Source organism: Metopolophium dirhodum, chromosome 1 (assembly GCF_019925205.1).
Source record: "Metopolophium dirhodum isolate CAU chromosome 1, ASM1992520v1, whole genome shotgun sequence".
Classification (NCBI taxonomy): Eukaryota; Metazoa; Arthropoda; class Insecta; order Hemiptera; family Aphididae; genus Metopolophium; species Metopolophium dirhodum.
The window spans coordinates 111635943-111657541 of NC_083560.1; the positions used below are offsets into that span (position 1 = coordinate 111635943).

A 21599-nucleotide genomic window follows, 5' to 3' on the forward strand; every position below is an offset into this window, starting at 1 on the left:
ATAACTATTAATTTGTAATAGAGATTTTTTAGTTGCCTGTAGTTTTCTTCTAATATCGGCAGACTTGTATAGTTAGGTACCTTTTTAAATGTTAGGTAGTTATGCATTTTATGAAAATTGTTAGGACTATATAATAATAATCGTAATATTTAAATTATTTACAGTACGTATTATTATTGTTGTTATTGGTCTTTAAATAAGTATAGGAACTTAACTAACCACTACAATATTTTATAAGCGTTAATTTTTAAATAAACACTGTGGAACAGGATCTTAATTTTTTTTGAGGGGAGGGGGGGAGTAGGAATAGGCATTTGCCCAACCCTAGATTTTAAAGTAGCTTTGAGCAAAATAGCTTTTGATACAACATGATAAGACGAGTAAAATTGTACAAAGTAGGTACGTCGAGATAAAGAATATACCTAAGCTATATTATTACTTGGTATTACGATTTAAGATACAGGTTACTCAACATTGTATAGAAATTGGTCTCCAGAGTGATGTCCATAGTTTATCATCAAAAATCAGTATAGGAAGAATCACAACTTTAGCAATTTCAGTGTATATAATTATAATATACAGGTAATGGTAGTTGGGAGACCTTGCGAGCGAAGCGAAGCGATCGGATTTTTTTTTTAATATTAACTTAAAAGTTGTATACTTATTGGGCTGGTCATTATTATGCCCAACCCTGGGAAATATTGAAATAATGAAATTACGCCCCTGCTGTGGCGTGGGGGTATTATAATTTAGGTCATACCTATTAGGTACCTATAATAGGTTTCTTTTCCCGCGGTTAGATAATATCGTTTGACTATGGTGGTGTACCTACGAATAATATAATAATATGTGCGTGTATCGTGTGTGTATGGACATTTTTAACGTGTACTTTTCATCTCCCACACGGCTACACGATTTATCTACTCCTTAGATACCTATAATTAATTGTATTTTAATAAAATATTACCTATTATTGACTTATGTTGATATTTGTTTTCTTTTACCGGGTCGTTAGCAATATATTTTGTTACGTTTTTTATTTACTTATTGTAATTTTATTATTTTTTTTGTACATACCTATACAGTTGACTGTTCAACGAATAATCCCTATTATATTATATTCGTGTATTTTTTTTCGTAGGATAACTATATTATAATAATCAATAACACTTACAAGTGGGTATACCCTATACCTACAAAAAGTGATTGTACATAAAACTATATTATAGGTATGAATATAATATAGTTAATGATTGATGTTTATCTTTTTATTTTATTTTTACGAAGCGATTTGTATTCATTACCTACATAATAATACATAATATGTGTAACTTCCCATAATTTCGATAACTATCAATTTTGCATGCCCAGTGCCGCCGAGTTCCGCTCAAATAGAGGTAAGTTCAATTTCGACCAAAAAATGAAGAAGATAAATACTCCGTATAATATTTTGTGAAATTGTGAATTGAATTTTAAATTGGATAAATAACAACTGTGACATAATGCGTGTAACTTTCACTTAAAATTATGACACTCGTGTACCTATTGTTTTTGGTGTTGTCTCCATCTTATAAAATAGGACACCATGACAAATTTACGTTCAGCGGTTCCAATAAATTTGAATGTGTTATTAGCTTAAATATAAAATTGAATTTACCTATAATCAAACTTAAAGGTGTTGAAAGTGTCGCTGAACGGACTAATGACTTCAGTATTAATATAAATGAATAATAACACGACAATATGATTATGAATAAGTATAATATATAATAACGTACAACTGGGCTATTTAACTGTGACAGCACACACACACCGTATACGCATTGTACGACGGCGCCTGTGCAAGTGAGTATTACATACTTCAAAGGCTCTATATATATGCACAACCGAGGTCGTGTTACATCCATAAAGAGAGTGAGTCGTATACTCGTATAACTAGATACTAAATTGTTCACACGTGTCAAGGTTGACTACTAATATTAATTGTATATTTCAACACCCTCCCTCAATTAATAATTTCTTTAATTGTAACTCCAATGGCTGACCGTAGTTTCTCGAATCGTTCCTTTATTAAAAGCTTAGTTAGGATGTCCGCAATCTGGTTCTCTGTTCCAATGTACTGTAGTTGAAATTGTCCTTCTTCGTATTTTTCCCGTATGAAATGATATCGTACGTCTATGTGTTTTGTCCTCTTATGAAACTCCGGATTCTTAACTAAACGTAAAGCACTTTAATTATCAATGTATAATACCGGTTGCTTATCACCTGTTATTGATAAACTTATTATCAAACGTATTGTGGAGGTTCCACCGCTATCACGGGCGTCCTCCAACGTTCGCACGAGTATGCCAGTTCTCGAGCGAAGCTTATTTAAAGAAAGAGATTGATTGTTGTACAAAGCGCGTTTATTAAAAACAATGTTATTTAGGTAGTACAAAAATGCGTTGATCGATGATCAGGGTGAACGATTGGTCACGTGGGTTTCACGGTGTGAGAGGTGGCGTTCGTAAACGGCAAAGGATGGCGTCGGTACGGAGAGCGGACGGCTTACGTATCGGTTGACGTTTACGAAAAAACAGGACGAGTGCCGGCCGCCGCCGCGGCGCGGAGGCCGGCTCTGGGCGCGAAAACAATGTGACCAACCGATTTACAGTCTCGTCGACGACGGGAGGAGGTCATGTGGCGACGGTTCGCCACATTACTCCCCCCCAACGAAGGAGAAAATACTGTAGGCATTTTCGTTGTCGGGCGGCTGTCAATGGACTGCATGGCGTAAGAGTGATCCATGACCGGGTCGTCGCGTAGGACGAAAGCTGGTTTGAGCCGATCTATGGACACCCACGACGTTCGATTTCCCAACTGCAGCCTGAAGTCTTTCTCCCGTCGGTCCAGTACAGCGTAGGGCCCCTCGTAGCGTGGCTGTAAGGGGGCACTTTGCGCGTCGACGCGGATGAAGACGTGGCTAACGGTGTTGAGCTGCGTGGGTACAAAGATGCGACGGGTCGGGTCGTGGTTGGATCCCGGCGACGGCCGAAGTTCAGCCATGGATGTCTTAAGTGCCGTGACGAATTCCGGAGACCTTACCTCCGCGGGCGCGGCGTGAAAAAGCTCACCGGGGAGCCGTAGGGCCGTCCCGTAAACCAGTTCGGCAGGTGTAGAGCCGGTGTCTGGCTTGATGGTGTTGCGAAGTGCCAGGAGGACGATGGGCAGACGTTGGGACCATTGTGGCGATTCTTGCGCGGTAAGCGCCGCCTTGAGTGTCCTGTGTAAACGTTCCACTAACCCGTTAGCCTGCGCATGATACGGTGAGGTGCGGACGTGTTGAATCCCGAAGGTAGAATGGAGCGCGCGCATCAAATCGGACTCGAACTGCCGCCCTTGGTCCGTGGTGATGATGTCTGGCACTCCGAAGCGCGCGACCCAATTGGTCACCAGTGTAGACGCGACGGTGTGCGCACACATGTTGTCAACGGGCCAGGCCTCGGGCCAACGAGTGAATCGGTCGACGCAGGTGAGTAGGTACTTGGCGTTGTCCGACACGGGTAGCGGGCCGACGAGGTCCAGGTGTATGTGACCGAAAGGTGCCGCGAAGGTTGCGAGTGGCGTCGAAGTGTGCCTGTGGACCTTTGTTTTTTGGCATTGTTCGCACGTTTTGACCCACCGCCGTATCTCCCGGTTCATTCCGGGTCAAACAAAACGTTGCGCGATTATCGCGGTTGTGGCCGCGCCGCCGCCGTGCGCCTGACGATGTAAGGTGTTGAAAACGGCGCGTCGACGTCGCAGCGGGACGAACAGCCTCGACCGATTGTAAGCTATGTCGAAGTAGACCGGCCCGTTTGCTGTCTGCCGTGCGTCCAATTCAAGTGACGACTCCGTCCTGCCGGCGAGGATGTCCTGTAGCTCGGTATCGCTAGCCTGGTCCGTTGCCCATTGCTCCAGGTCGGGGAGCCCGTCGTCGCACGCCGCTAACTCCAGTCGCGACAGCGCGTCGGGAATAACGTTGAGCTCACCGCTGACATGCTCGATCTCGTGAAAATACTGAGACGAAAAAGCAACATGTCGGGCCTGACGGTCGATCAGCTTCTCGGCCTTCTGCGAGAACATGAACAAAAGGGGGCGGTGGTCGGTGCGGAGTGTAACGCGTCTGCCCTCAATAGCATGTACGAAATGACGTGCGGCGAGATACGCGGCAAGCAATTCGCGATCGTACGCACTGTACCGTGTCTGCGCGCCGGAGAGTTTGCACGAAAAAAATCCGAGCGGTTGCCATGCCTTACCGACGAACTGTTCGAGAACTGCTCCGACCGCGACGTTCGACGCGTCAGTAGAAAGGCGTAAAGGTGCGTCGTGCTGCGGGTGTACCAAAAGCGCGGAGGTAGCGAGCGCCTCTCTACAAGCTGAGAATGCCACCCGGGCGGCATCAGTCCAAGCGAGCGGGCCGTCGTTCTTTTTAATCGCCGCCGAAATGTCATACAGCGGTGCTTGTAAATTGGCCGCGCCTCGGACGAATCTGTGATAAAAGTTCACTGACCCGAGAAAACGTTGCAACTCTTTTTTAGTGTTCGGCTGAGGCCATCGTCGTATTGCGTCGACGCTGTCCGGGTTAGGGCGCAGACCTTGCGCGTCGACTACGTGCCCTAGAAACGTGAGGGTGTTTGCGGCGAAAACGCACTTCGCTGGGTTGACGGCTATGCCAAATTCTTCGAACCGGCCGAGGACTAAGCGGACGTGCTCCGTGTGTTGTTCCGTGTTCGTGGACGCGATGAGGACGTCGTCGACGTACGCGAAAACGAAGTCAAGACCGGCGAGAACGGTGTTTACTAACCTTTGGAAAGTCTGAGCCGCGTTACGTACACATTACCGGGAATTCGAACAGGCCGAACGGTGTTGTCACGGCGGTTTTGTGAATGTCGCCGGCGGCGATCGGAACTTGGTTGTATGCGCGGACTATGTCGAGTTTTGTAAAAACTGTTTTTCCCGCGAGGTTCGCGGTGAAGTCGTGCAGGTAGGGGAGTGGGTATCTATCCGGGACGGTGACACTGTTAAGCCGACGATAATCACCGCACGGTCGGAAAGACCCGTCCTTCTTGGGAACCAACAAGAGAGGGCTAGCCCAAGCGCTGGAAGACGGTCGGCAAATCCCTTGTTCCTGCATGAGTTGAAAATCGCGGCGCGCGATGTCGAGTCGATCAGGTGGCAGTCGCCGCGGACGCGCGAAAAGGGGAGGTCCTTTTGTCTCGAGGACGTGCTCAACCCTGTGTCGGAATGATTCAGGGACGGGTGACTCACGGGTCACGCTTGGAAAGTCCCGCAGCAATCGATCCCAATCCGGAGCGCGGGCGACGGTGGAAAGGGAGGTGCCTGTCGATGGTGTGAGGGTCACTGCACAGGTGACCGCTCGTTTGTCGGTGGGGTCGACGAGGCGTTGGCGCCGAACGTCGACGAGAAGGCCGAAGTAGTGTAGAAAATCGGCGCCGATGATGGAGCGCGAGACATCTGCCATCTCAAAGGTCCATGTAAAGGTGCGCGTGAGTCCCAGGTCGAGGATGAGCGTTTTCGGCCCGAACGTCTTGATCCGTGTTCCGTTTGCCGCTGTGAGGTGCACGTCGGACAGCTGGCGCGAGCCGTAGCTGTGCGGAATCACCGAAATCTCGGCGCCCGTGTCGATGAGAAACGGCTTGCCGGATCGTTGATCGTTGATGTGTACCCGCGTAGTGTTACTAACGGCGTACAGGGCGGGTGTCCTGTGCGCGCCTTTCAGTTTTCCGCGGGCGCGGAAACGGCATTCTCCCGTGACTCCGGTTGGACGCTGCACGGCTGGCGACAAGAGCGCGCTTTACTGCCGAACCTCGCGTGGTAGTAGCATGGTTGCCCCGGCTGCTGCACGTTGGCACGTGTAGGAGTTTGTGGCTGCTGCCGTGGAGACCCTCCCACGGAGCTGACGATCTTCGTAAGGGACTGCACCTGCAGGGACAGCGCAGACACAGCACTAGCCAGGTCATTGAACTGCTCCTTAGACAGCGCGTCGACACTCTGCGGATTGGATGCTTCCAAAATTCGGTCCGCGCGCGCGGCCAGGTCGTCCAAGGGCGCGACGAGGCCGGCGAAGATGGCCGTCACATTCGACGGAAGCTTCTGTAGCCAAAATTCTTTCAAGGCATCTTCGCCTATGCCGGGAGGCATGCTGCTGCGCATGTCACGAAGAAGTTGCGAAGGCCGGCGGTCGCCCAAGCCTCCAGGCTTGACGATTTCGCGGAAGAGCTGCGCTCTCGGAACTTCATAGACGCTGATGAGGCGGGTGCGAATGTCGGTATACTGGGCGACCGTGCTCAAGAGGTCGCCGATATTACGCACCGCCTCTTCGTCCAAAGCGCTGACGACGAAGTTGATTTTGCTCGCATTGGTCGAAACGCGTTGAGTCGCGAACATGGACTCCGCGTAGGTAAACCAGAGGGCCGGGGATCGTTTCCAAAAAGCCGGGAGCCGCATGGTCGAAACTGCCTCGACGGCCGGGTTCCCGACGGCGTTGGCGTTTGGGCTGTTTGCTTGTGCGTCTTCGCTCATGACGGTTTAAACGCGGAAACGAACAAAATCGAGACGAAGGCACGACCGGGCGCGACGCGAACACTGCGGTACACGTGTTTTCCGAAAAAGCGCGGGAGCACTCGGCGCGGGCCGCGGATACGACGGTTTTCGACTTCGTACGCGTCAAAATAAGAGAAAAAAAAAAAACTCGAGGTCACCAATGTGGAGGTTCCACCGCTATCACGGGCGTCCTCTAACGTTCGCACGAGTATGCCAGTTCTCGAGCGAAGCTTATTTAAAGAAAGAGATTGATTGTTGTACAAAGCGCGTTTATTAAAAACAATGTTATTTAGGTAGTACAAAAATGCGTTGATCGATGATCAGGGTGAACGATTGGTCACGTGGGTTTCACGGTGTGAGAGGTGGCGTTCGTAAACGGCAAAGGATGGCGTCGGTATGGAGAGCGGACGGCTTACGTATCGGTTGACGTTTACGAAAAAACAGGACGAGTGCCGGCCGCCGCCGCGGCGCGGAGGCCGGCTCTGGGCGCGAAAACAATGTGACCAACCGATTTACAGTTTCGTCGACGACGGGAGGAGGTCATGTGGCGACGGTTCGCCACAGTATAATCCACATGATTGTAATCCCCTTAACAGCTCCACTAGCCGAAATATATTCAGCCTCTGTCGATGACAATGACACACAATGTTGTCTCTGCGATGTCCACGTAATTATGCTTGACCCATATCTGACTAGATATCCTGACGTTGAATGTCGTGTCTGAACGTCACCTGCATAATCTGCATCGCTAAATATTTCTAACGACAACTGTGTATTATTTTTAAAATATAAACCATAGTTACATTTTCGTTTGGCATATCGTATAATCCGTTTTATCAAGTTCCAATGAGCTTTAGTTGGTTTTGCTAAGTAACGACTAGCAAAGTTTACTGCATATGCTATATCTGGTCTTGTTACCTGTGATAAGAACAGTAAGCTATCTACTGCCTGCCTATAAGGAATATCTTCATTCAATATATCCGTATCTTCTTTTTGTTCAAGTGTATGTGATTTGTCTATCGGAATTGAAAGTTCATTGGCGTCTATCATATTAAATTTATTAATTATGCTACATGCATAACTTGTCTGATGAACAAATAATGACCCATTTTCCATTATGTCTACCTGCATTCCTAGAAAATATTCTAAATTTCCTTTTTTAACCTCAAACTCTTTTTCCAAGTTCGTTAAAAGTTTCTCTATTATTTCTTCATTATCTGCAGCGATTAAACCATCGTCAACAAATATTGCAAGAATAATTTGGCTGTTATCAGATTTGAATACACATGCATCCGCTTCGGTACATTGTAAACCGAATGCATTCAAAAAGTTCTTAAAGCGTATATTCCAACATCTTAGACTTTGTTTTAAGCCGTACAAACTTCGCTGAAGTTTACATACTTGATTCCATCCATCTTCGTAATCTGCTGGTTGTACCATGTATATTTCTTCCTGTAGTTCTCCGTACAGAAATGCTGTCCTGATGTCGAATTGTCGTAATATTAATTTTTCCACAGCTGCTACTGCGAATATTGGCCTTATTAACTCGTATCTGACCACTGGCGAAAATGTTTTATGGTAATCTATACCGTATTTCTGTGAAGAACTTTTAATGACCAATCTGGCCTTAAATTGATCTATATTACCGTCAGTTTTATATTTGGTTTTGAAAACCCATGCATTTCGTAATGCAACCTTGCCCTGAGGCAAATTAACTAGTGACCACATCTTGTTTTCGTGTAATGACGTTATTTCATCGTGCATATTGATCTGCAATTCAAACAACCTTCCACAACGCTTACCTGCGCATACGGGTTATCCGTTTTTTGTGAACACACACGTTTTATTATCCGATGTTAATTCTAAACCTTTATCTAACGCCGCTCCGCACGAGAATAAATTAAATTTTAAACCCGGCACGTGCAATACATTTGCCATGTAATTTTTATTTCAATTACCGTTCACGTATGATAATATTACCTTTTCCTGTTGCATACAGATTTGTCCCATTACCTATCGTGATTTGTTGCGTGTTATCTAATGGTTCATAACTTGAAAACCACTCTCGATTTGCGCTCATATGATCTGACGCGCCTGAGTCTAATACCCACACATCTGTTGTAGTATTTTTAATCCTTGACTCACTTATAAATGCATTTAAATTTGTACTTGTAGTACCGGTTTTAACACCGTTTATACTACGTAGGTAATTCCTATAATCTCGTATATCTTCCTATAATAACATTTAACATTACTTTTATTAGTAAATTCTTTTTTACCTTTACCATAACTGCCGTTTCTTCCATCAGATCTGTTTTGAAATTTGGCTGGAAATGCACTGGTTTCTCTTGTTCATCAACTTCACCTTTGATCTGGATCATCCATGATTCTTCAATCAACAACCGACTAGTTAAATTATTTATTGTTTTGTATCCCGCTGGGATAGAATCCCAAGCACTGTAAAAATGATTATATTCTTTTGGTAATGTCATTAAGATTTTTGTCATAGCCATGTTATCCGTAACTGGTTCACCCGCTGCACTCAGTTTCCTTCCTAAATTGACCAATTTAGAAATATGCGTCGACATGTCATCTGTCGGTTCCCTTGAATAACTGAAAAATTTTTGTTGAAGTAAATGTATACTTGCCTCAGACTTCTGCTCGTAAATACTCAGCAGTTTCAAATGCAGACTTACAGTTAATCAAATATTCTAATGGACCTTCGTCCACTGAGGTAACTATTATTTTTTGACATTTAGCATCTGCTTTTATCCAGGCACTTATATGTCTTTGCCGACGTGCTTTGGCATCTTCAGTCGTCTCTGTTTTCGACAACTTCTTGATAGGTAATCCTGGTTTAGTATGTTCACCTGAAACTATACCACCTATTTCCAAGGCATTAAGTATTACCTTCATCTGGAATTTCCATAACGACCAGTTTTCCGCACATAATTTTGTTATCTTCACCGAGCCTTCCATTGCCGATGGATCCCGTATACTTGACCTGTATACCAATTTACCAACACAATTTTACCATGTACACGGTTCCACCGTTTTACCGAAATCCAGAGTATCTCCGACTGGTTGTAGTTTTCTGCGTTAATGCAAATATAAAAATACTTCGATCACGAATCCACTAGACTGTGTGTTTGGGCATCTGTGTTCTGGGCAACTGTGTGTCCTAAGCACCTGTGTCTTGGGAATCAGTGTCCTGGGCCGATAACCTGTTGAAAGTGACGCTGAATGGACTAATGACTTCAGTATTAGTATAAATGAATAATAACACGACAATATGATTATGTATAAGTATAATATATAATAACGTACAACTGGGCTATTTAACTGTGACAGCACACACACACACCGTATACGCACTGTACGACGGCGCCTGTGCAAGTGAGTATTACATACTTCAAAGGCTCTATATATATGCACAACCGAGGTCGTGTTATATCCGTAAAGAGAGCGAGTCGTATACTCGTATAACTAGATACTAAATTGTACACACGTGTCAAGGTTGACTACTAATATTAATTGTATATTTCAACAAAAGGTAAGAACATTATCTGCCCTCTAGTTGGTTTTATACAAATGTACAATACCTACCTATTTCAATTTTTAAGGTAGTTATGAGAATTTTTTATTTTAATATTTTACATACTCATAACTTGCACTTAATATTCATCATATAATACTCTTACTGTTGACACAAAAACAAAATCAAAGAAAAAGCTATGAAAATAAAAATACCAATTTTTTTACTTTGCTATGTATCATATTTTGTTAAACATTAATTCTAATTTTAACTATAGATATAGATTAATATAAAATAATACCTAATCCAACTGACGGGATGATATGAATAGTTATGATTAAGTTAATAAATAAATATGTAAATAAAAGGAATACAAAAAATAATATAAATAACCTAGATAAAGCTGTGACCAGTTCCCAAGTTGAACAAAAAATTATCAAAAAATATTTTATGAAAATGTTCATATATTTATGTTGTTAAATTTAAAACTACCATTTTTCCTAATGATGTTTCAGTAGAATCAGTTTTAGCCGTATACACTTCAAATTTACATACATATCCAGTTTGATCATCTCTTATCCAGACTGTATAGCTCTTTTTCACCGGTTTTATAGGCATATATTGTTTTATTGTGCTTCGTCCTTTAAAAAGAATCATACTTTCATCAACCGATTGGTGCTCATTGGGATTAAAATGCTGAAGAAATGTTTTGGAGAGAGAATCTAGCAACTGCCTTACTTTATATAGTTTATCAAAATTATGTTCATTTCTTTTGGGTGCAAGTAAATTGTCATTGATATGTAAATGTGATAGAAACCATGAAAACTATTGACAGGCATAATAGATGAAATGTTAGGGTCTCTAAGTTGTTCATTTTAAGACTAATAATCCCTATAAGATGCCTGTTTTTTTATACCCATTAAAATATTGATTGCTAAAAACGGTTTCATTGATTTAGAATCACAAGGTTGGTAAGATTTCTGTTTTTGTTGTGCATAATAGTTGGTTTGAAACACTATATGTTCTATAAGTTCTTCAGTAAATAGATACTAAAAAAAACTAACAGGGTCATACACATTTTCTGGTACATTTGGTCCAAGTGGTGCATTTCCCATGAACTTCATTGGCTGAGTTACGAAACCATGTTCTTCCCAGATCCCTTTAATGTTTAGAAGTCTATCTGCAAGATACATGTCTTCTGCATTCTAATTTCAAGCACTATTTCTTTACTAAAATAATTAAATAATGAATTCAAAGTACTTTTACTGTCAATAACTGAAAGAAGTAATATGTAGTTAGGTGATTTATTGGTTCTAACGTCATTGCAATTTAAACATACAATGATTGATATTAATTCATGTTTTAGAGAATTTTTAAGGGAATTACCTTGGCAAAGGAGGGCATTAATAAATTCAGCTACATCTTGTTGCTGAGGAAGATTGAAAGGCTGTCCTAAGACTTGTCTCAAGGGAGTGCAATCGAGTGGTTTCTGTTGCGAAAAATAAGATGCAGCTAATTTACTTAAAACAGAATGCCTTTCATATTGCATTAATTGATTTACAATGTGTTGAGAGTTAAAAATAACTTGAAGTGATGCATTTGCATAACATGATACTCTATCATAATATTTATAAAACCTGGTTGTTGTAAAAGTTGAGTTGATAACTGATTTACAAAATGTTTTGCTGAACACTTTTTATAATATGTGTTGACGGTTTGACCCAAGATAAATCTCTAATTTTGTAGTGCTTTTGAAAATTTTTATCTCTAAAGTTAGGGCGATATTTTTTTTTCAAACGATTTTATTCGTCAATTGCTGATGTTTGAGCTTTAATGTTTGAAGGATCAAAGTTAATTAAATGTAAGCCGTTTAAAGTTCTGACCCTAGATAATGCTACATAAGTCTGTCCACATGAAAATATATTATTACCTATATCGGCAATGCAACATTCTAATTACATACCTTGACTTTTATGTATAGTTTTGCCATATGCCAGTGTTATAGGAAATTGGTTTCTATAAATAAATGCACCGGCGAAAACCTCAAATTTACCTTTAACGCGATCAATTTCAAATAATTAGGCGCAGTTACGGCCACATCTTTTTTAATTTCGGTTTCTATGAAAGCTTTCACAGTTTTTATTAGGTAAGATTTACTTGTACCACCAACGCCAGACACAAAATGTCGTATTTGAGGGGTATCACGAGAATATAATTTACTTTTAACAAATTTAAAGACCCTCTGTTGATCGGAATTCATATTTGAGATTAATTTTAGTGATGGGCATAATCGAGATATTTCGATTATAAGTAAAATAATCGAGTAATCGAATAATTTCGATTATGAGTAAAATAATCGAGTAATCGAATAATTTCGATTATGAGTAAAATAAAATAATCGAGTAATCGAATAATTTCGATTATGAGTAAAATAAAATAATCGAGTAATCAAATTATTTCCATTATGAAATTAAAGTAATTTAATTTTGAAATGTTTTGAATTATTATCTGGTAATTGATTTAGTATATTTTAAATCTGAAAAATTGTATACAATAAACATATAGATATGACACATTACAATTTTTAATGTAGTATATATTTATATAATTATAATATGTATTTATTAGTTATTACCTATCTACTTTAGTAGACAAGTTTAGTTTAATTTAGTTTATCTAAACTAATGAGTGCTGATTCTCTCACTGGTTGTGCGCTTATGAAAGATCAATAAGCTGTGAAATGTGAAATTTTAATTATGATGGTCAGTCAAGCCGGCTATCACTACCTTATCTGAACTTTTTATTTTTTAATTTGTTATCGTTTTGTTTTTAGTAATTTCTAGTATTTCTACAATATTCTTACTGGGTTGTAAAAATAAATACAGATAATGCAAATAATGCAATGTATGTTTATAAATAAGACAATAATATTGTATATTAGTTATGTCTTATATTACACATTTATTATTTTTATCGAAAATACTTTTATTCACAGACGCGGTATAAATAAACTTCTACGGCCTACGAAAAATCACCATTTAACTATTTAATTTTAGGAGAGAGTTGTTGACGATTTTTGATTTTGTTTTTCCAAATATAATTGTCAAACAATCTTGCAAGTCATAAACAGTTAGTAGTTAACAGTTGACACTCCATATTTTCGATAATTTCAAAAGTATTTTCTTAATTGATTTATAAATATGAGACCGGGCTGTAAACAACGTTCCGTTGTTTGGGATCATTTTAAAAAACATACTGGTAATAAGACTGTTACGTGTCAAATATGTAAAAAGGATTATAAGTATTATGGAAACACGACAAACTTAAAAGGTAGGTAATTAAAATTATAATATTTTATTAAGGGTTTACATAACTTTTAAATTAGGCACATGGAATTATCTATTTGTTTACCCTTTCTCTTTGGAATTATTTCAAACACCTTAGTTTATTAATTTAAATAACTACATTTCACATATTTTATAGAAAATGGCTCTCCATACCCCGTGTGTTTACTTTAAAATACATTTAAAATAGTATAAATAATTATAAATACATTATATCAATTATATCAAAATGAAATATTTCATACTTCAAATCCTAATTATATTATGTATTTTAAAATATTAAGCAATATGTATAATAAATACTAATTTCACAATTTTTGTATCTTTTTAAATTTATAATAGAACATTTAAAACGAATACACCCTATCAAACTCAATCCGATCACTCATAATGAAGATGACCCAGATAACCAATTAATCCAGACTACCGAAAATACATTTAGTTCCTCAACTTCAGCAATTTCTTCTAATTTATCATCTCAACATTTAATTTCGTCGCAATTTTCTGAGCCACCTTCAAAACGGCCTCGTCAACTAAAACTCTTTGGTTCGACAAAAGTAAATGAACTTAAGAACTTCTGAAATAAAGGCTATTAATAAATCTTTAATTAAAATGATTGTCGCTGATTATAGTAGAAAACATCGGATTTATTGAGTATACTAAAAAATTGCAACCACTTTATTCTATCCTTAGTAGAAAAGTATTAACTTCACAATTGTTGCCACAAGAATATAATGTTATGATCCTTAAAATAAAATCTATTCTTCAAAACGTAAATGATTTATCAATAACGACAGATATGTGGACATCTGATTCCAATAAATCATATATAACAGTGACGTGCCATTTTATTTTTGACGACCAATTATATTCACCAGTAATTGCAACTAAAGGCGTTTCTGACAGACACACTGGTCAAAATATAGTCGCTACACTTACAAATATTTTTAATGAGTGGAATATAGCAAATAAAATAATAACCGTGGGATCATACAATGGGTCAAATATTAAAAATGCAATAAACGAACACCTTCTTAAACACCATCACCCATGTGTGGCACACACACTAAACTTGAGTATAAATGAGGCAATAAATGAAAACTCTGATATAAATCAAATGTTAAAAAAATGTAGGACGATAGTAGGGCATTTCAAGCACAGCAGTAACGCCACTGAAAAATTCAAAGACTTTCAATTGCAAATGAACTTACCTCTATTAAAAGTTAAGCAAGATGTGCCTACGAGATGGAATTCCAGTTAAATAATGATCGAAAGACTTGTAAACATTAAAGCCCCTCTATCTGCTGCTATTTCAACTCTACCTCAAGCTCCAAATTATTTAAATGTATCCGAGTGGGAGATAATATTAGATTGTACCCATATTTTAAAGCCATTTGAAATAATGACAGCGGAATTATCAGGTGAAAAGCACCCAACATTAAGTGTGGTTATACCACTTATTAGAGGTCTTCAACATATTTTAAGAAACTTGAAAACAAAAACTGATATTGGGGATGTATTTAGAAATATGTTAATGGATATAGTCAGTAGACGGTTGGGCATTTTAGAAAAGAATAAAATTGTTAGACCCACAATTCAAAAAAACTGCGTTTGGTTTACTTGAAAATGCTAGTAATGCGCAAAAATGGGTAAACGAAGAATTAACAATGATGATTATCACAAATAATGAAATGAATACAACTGAATCTACCACCACAGCGCACACATTAAATAGTACTAGTAATGCAACTAAATCATTATGGGAGCATTTTGATAATAAAGTCGCTGAAGTCAGAACTACATCGAGTCCAAATGTAACTTCCACTTTGATAATACGTCAATATTTAGATATGCCACTTTTAGATCGTAAAAAAAATCCATTGGAATTTTGGAAACAGCAAAAACGCACATTACCAGATTTGTATAATATGCAGCTGAAGTATTTGTGTATTCCAGCAACGTCTGTTCCATCTGAACGCGTATTCTCAAAAACAAGACTGATACCAATGATCGTAGAAATCGGCTATCCCCAAAAAATTTAGATTACATCATATTTTTAAATAGTAATTTGAATTTGTTTTAAAATATTTTGATCACTTTTATATTTTGTCCAGTTTTGTTCATTAAATATTTATTATTCTTATACTTTTTTACTTACTATTACGAGCTGTTATAAAGTTATTTTATTAGCTAACTATTATTTTTAATTTGGAGGATTTTTAATAAATTTTATTTGAAACTTAAAATGCATTGTCAACATTTGCTGATTTGGTAGCTATACATATTTGTAATATATTTATAACGTTTTATTTAAAATATATAAAAAAAATGTGATAGGATTTTTTCATAATTAAGATTTTACAGTATTTTAGACCAGCAGATTAATTTAAAATTTAGATAATAATTATTAAATAAAAAAAATGAAAATCTGTCTTTTAATAAAAGCATCTATTAATAATAAATTATTAATACATCATGGTTATTATTATTTCTAAATTATAGTTAAGTTTTTAATTGAAAATATATCAACAAATATAAAAAGTAAAATTTAATTAATAATTATTTACTAAAGAGTATTCATTGAGTAATTTTTGATTCTCTCAATACGTAATAATAGTCAATTATTCTTATCATAGGAAAAAACGATTTTAATTTCGAGTGATTTTTCGAGAGATCTCTCGATTATGAAAATGTCTCGATTACTAATCATTCGATTATCAAAATCATTCGATTATGCCCATCACTAATTAATTTTTCGAGGTCTTGATTAGCACTTTTAATACGTAGTTCCTCCATAACTTCTTGTGCTTCTGAAATTTGAAACCTATCATCATGATCATCATTAATTTGTGTTTTTTTATTCTTCTCTAATAAATCTTCAATAATTATATCTAAATCATCTTTAGATTTTCTAAGGTAATCGTTCATGATAATGTAATGCGGATTCAATTTTGTCTCTACAACTAATAAAAGCATCAAGATATGTCTTATGATTCCCAATAATCTCAACTTCTTGGCGCCAAGGTTGAAACAGCATTAACAAGGAATGAAAATATTTTTCTGGTTCTGATTGAATATTGTAAATTTTATGGTTACTAAGATAAGGTCGAGTTCTTTCTTTAATATATCCATTGTTAGGATAATCATAATGTTTAATATTTTTGCCAACCGGTTTAGTTTTAACTATGCCATATAACGTACATAATCAAATGAACAAATTGATTCCAAATCAGGTGGCCGACTGGGATAATGGGTGTCTATTATTGAAGGATAAAATATATCAACCTCATCATTTTTCGATATCAGTCTTGGATTTTAATCTCCTATTTCTATTAACATTTATATCTAACCATTTAATTATTGTTGATGGATCTGTACCAAACAATGGTATGCTAAGAAGAGTGTCACTTGCCTCTAAAGAGCCGCATTCTCGATTATTAAGTGATCTAAGAGCAACATTCCATAATTTACTAGCAAGTGACTTAGTATTATTAATAACTTCAAACGATTGGGCTGTATTTGACTTCTCTGGTTTGGTTTGATACTTAGTAACGTACGAGCTCAAAGCACACGATTTCTCACCTATAAACTGTAAATCCATATTACCATTCCAAGCTAAAAGTATCGCTGGGTTATAATCATTTATGTAAGTCTCATTTTTAGTGCGAGGTAAATCATACAATCTACTTTTTGATTTAAGATTTCTTCGTCCAGCAATTGAAGTTGCCACATCCTTCATTATAAAATGATTGGTAACAGTTCGGGGAAAACCAAATCTACAATAAGTAACAGTTCTAGTTCCGGTTTTTTTACTCCTCATACAATAACTATTATGTTTGTGCGTTTGGTACATTTCAATTCTATCAGAAATAGTTGGGAAATCATGTTTATTTGGTTTGTGACAAGTAATTGTGTTTGAAATAAATTTTATGACTTCAGCGGTTGTGTTTTCACCTATAACGGGAGCCTCTTCAATCCAAAGTAGTATATGAAAGTGTTGCAAGCCTCTTGTTTGATATTCTCTTCTCCAGGCGTAATGCGTTACTTTTCCTAAAGGTGCGTCTTCGGAAGTTATAAAATCCATCATAGCTTTAAGCTTATTATCTACAATGCGTGAAGTTGACACAGGATCTTAAGAAATCAGAGCAGATGTAGATTTTCCATTTTCTATATCACTATTAACTACTCTTAAATAATGATCAAGTCTTTGCCAATTATACTCACCGGGACTTAATGTCAGAAAAAAATGTAACCGGCCCATAACATATTATCATTGTGTCTATGTCAGACCTGGGATTCAGCCAATATTGACTCGTATTCCTTAACTTGGCGAAAATAGTTGTGAGATTTCCTTCTAATTCATTGTTATGAAGTAACTCCAAGCATTTAGAAGCAGTAAGTTTAGTATTCATGTTAATGGTATTTAATTTATGGTAAATACAAGCTTTTAATGCTCGTAAATTCGATTCGTGTAATAAAAAGAATAAATATTGAAGATCTTTGCGAAATGACGAATTCATAGACATTAATTGAGCTTTTACAAATTCTGAAGATGTTATATTAATTGATCTTTTGCTGTACTGGCCATTTTTAGCGTATGGGAAAAGATGAGGACATTTTAAATCCAACTGTAAATCTTCAAAATTATTAATTGGATCATTTTCAATTCGCAACATTTGATACAATTCTGTATCTTTATCATTTTTTCTTGGCTCATTTAAGCAGTGAATTGTGAACTGCTGATAATATTGATCTTCTGGAGACCTCTGTGAAATAATAGCTTTATTGTGCTCTGGTCTAGGGATTTTTTCAACAGTATCATTATCAGTTTCTTCGATGTCGTATTTTTCTTCAATGACAACACCTTCATTCATCATGTTAGTAACCACATTTTGAAGACCATTGTAATCAGTTAAATGTATATCTTTGTATAGCCAATTATTTGATTTTAACCACTCTAAAGCATCATAGATTTTTTTAACATTTACTAATGTCTCCCAAATTTTGTTTTGTTTTGTGGGCAAGCTGCGTACTAGAATACATAAATTATTAGCCATTATGGCTTCATTGGGGTTGGGCAATTTTTTTAGAGTCTGTTCTAATGGAAGAGGTAAATGGAAAACCCTACCGATGGCTTTAGTTAACATCGAATTGTTCGGTTGTTTTAGACCTGATACTGTCCCCATCTGCACAACGACTTGAAAAGCTTTAGCTCTTTGAATAAACTGTCTCTCAAGTTCATTAAGAGAAGCAAGTACTTCTGGTATTTTAGGAACAAACAAATCATTTAAAATGCAAGTTGAGACGGGTGCGTTGGAGCGAAATTTTTTCAAGCACATATTACAGATAAATTCATAAGGTAAATTATTGTAATCTACAAAGTTGACTAAAACATCCCATTGACTATTGACAATAGGTTTTCTTAGATTCTTAACTTCTACTACGTATCTTCTAAAGCACAATTTATGACATGACATGCACACATTTAATTGTGTATCTGAAGCTCTGGTGTTTAACTTAATAAAAGCCTGAGAATGAGTAAAAATTATACTAGTTTCAGTAGCATAATTAAAAGTGCCTACATTGAAAACTGTCCCTGTCAATTTCAACTGATCACTGATCTCTATCAATTTATTGTAATCTGAAGCGTATATAGCATTATCGATTTGTGTAACTAGGTTTTGAGCTCTCTGCAGCCTATACAATATGTTAGTTATACTTCTTATTCTCGGAAAATGGGTGCCCAAACTTTATTTCACAGATTTGATTCACATGTATAGTTGTAATGACATGCTAAATTATGACCTCGTTTAAAACCATTATGCGTTTCACTTATACACTGATTGATATTTGAAATATTTTTTTTAATGTTTACATTTGAGCATAAAAGATCACTTATTATTTTTAATACTCTATGAATAATATAACTAAAATTTAAATTACATAAATCAACATTACACTTCCATGAAATATCAGAAGTTTCGTTATTTATTGGCTCAAAAAGGTTCATGATTTGGCCAACTTCGTTTATTTCTAAAATTTTTTTATACTTATTCGGCAACGGATTATAAACGAGGTCAGCAAAGAATGGTTCTGTAGATTTCGTATGTTGCGAGGGTCCTAGTATTAAACACAATAAATTGAAATCTATTTCCTCGTTTCTAGGAATAACAACATTATGTTTAATATTTTTTTTTATAACTTTTTGTAAGTATGAGAAAGAAGTAACGTATTTTTGTACGTTGTTTTTCCTAACCATCATAACAAATTTAAGAATATCGTCAGATTTCATTCTAGCAATACCTAAAGGCATTTTAACGGCACTAATAAGTCGATTAGTCCATTTTTCAATATGTCCACGAAAGGGAAACAGTGACTTTACCTTGATTTGTTTAAATGATTGTCGAGAAACCAATTTTTTCGTTGTACTAATTTTTTTAACAAAGTATTATTAATAATATCTATTTTTTTTTTTTTTTAGTAAGTACATTAATTATTTTTCAGCCCTTTTTTATTGCAATTTAATTGGCATATTTATAATGAAATAACTATTATTATACGACTATTTTTATAATAGCTCAGTGTATTTTACACCGAAACACGAAACATAAACCACAAACGCGAAACGACACAAAATAACGAAAACAAAATTAATGCATGGTGACCCGCTGACCACCGACCGCCGACACTCATCATTTACTCCCACCTAGGCCTCGTGCTGCATACACGAAATCGAGTGGGGGAACCGGCCAATGCGACGACGACGACGATGACGGCTAGCGTGATTCTGAATTTAATATAAATTTGCTATAAAAATGTCGCACTTTTTCATGTATAACTTAATTTCTAAACGTACGATTTTGATGATTTTTACAAAAGCACATTCTACATAATATTTCTGATTTTTTGGTGTTTACTAGGAGTTAATTGATGCATTAGAAAATTAGTTATGTTGTTCTAAAAATATACCTGTATTTTACACAGTTTAAATGGGCGACTCCTGCTTCGATATACTATATACACCGTCGTACAGCTATTTTTTTTTTTTTACTTAGCTCGCGCCATGACCGTGGCGCTGGATAAAATATACTAACAAGCTTCCAGCCTACGACGGCGAAGTAATATATAGATTTGTACAATCCCAGCTATGGAAAAAAAAATAAGGCTTCATGAAAATAAAATTATTTTTTTTCTTCATTTCTTTACTTTGATGATTTAGGCATTAATAATCCGCTTGGTTCACATGCTGGAAACCAACAACTTGGAGCTGTTTATATTTACTTGGCTTGCCTACCACCTGAACTATCTTCTTCCTTAGATGATATTATATTTCTTGCGTCTTTATTTAAAACAGACGATTAAAAACAGTATGGAAATAAGATAATATTTAAAGACCTAATCTCAGAACTAAATTCATTAGAGACTGTTGGAATAAACATAATAGATATTAGTTTAAGGAATTCTTTTAACTATGGCAATGACGTTATAATTGACAATGTATCTCAAAATGGTATTAAAGAAAAATGTATTTGGAATAATTTAAATTATTTTAGGGCAACTAAAAATTACAATGTAGATATTATGTATGATATGCTAGAGGGTGTATGCAAGTATGATATCGGATTAATTTTAAAATACATGGTTTTTTTGACTTTAAGTAGGTACTTCACTGTAGAAATATTAAAAAATAGAATCGAAACATTCAATTATGATTCTATTTATGATTCGTAATAGACCTACATTGATATCAACTGAAAACTTGAAACATGGAGTTATTAAAATGTCAGCTGTAGAATCTTTATGTTTTACTAGATACCTTGGACTTATAATTTGTGATTTAGTTCCCATCAATTCAGTTTCGGTCATAATATATTGTTCTTAAACAAATAGTTGATATTATTTTAAAAAATTTATTAGACTAAAGGGCACTATTTTACTTAAATGTTTAATTTTTGAACACCATAGAAGTACCATGTGGGTTGATTAACTAAAACGTTCAGTATTCAGTAGGTACTATGTTCTTTAAAGATAAATTATTCCTGTAACTAAATTATATAGTAGAAGATACTTGTGTACATACAGTGGACAATATACTTAAAGAAAAGCTTTTGAGGAAAACATCGACTCCAAATTCT

At 36.8% G+C, this 21599-nt stretch overlaps 1 pseudogene; it reads right to left on the reverse strand.

Moving 5' to 3' along the window:
* Positions 1-5757: 5757 nt before the first annotated feature.
* On the reverse strand, positions 5758-7280 carry LOC132950578 (uncharacterized; annotated as a pseudogene).
* Between the last annotated feature and the right edge of the window lie 14319 nt (positions 7281-21599).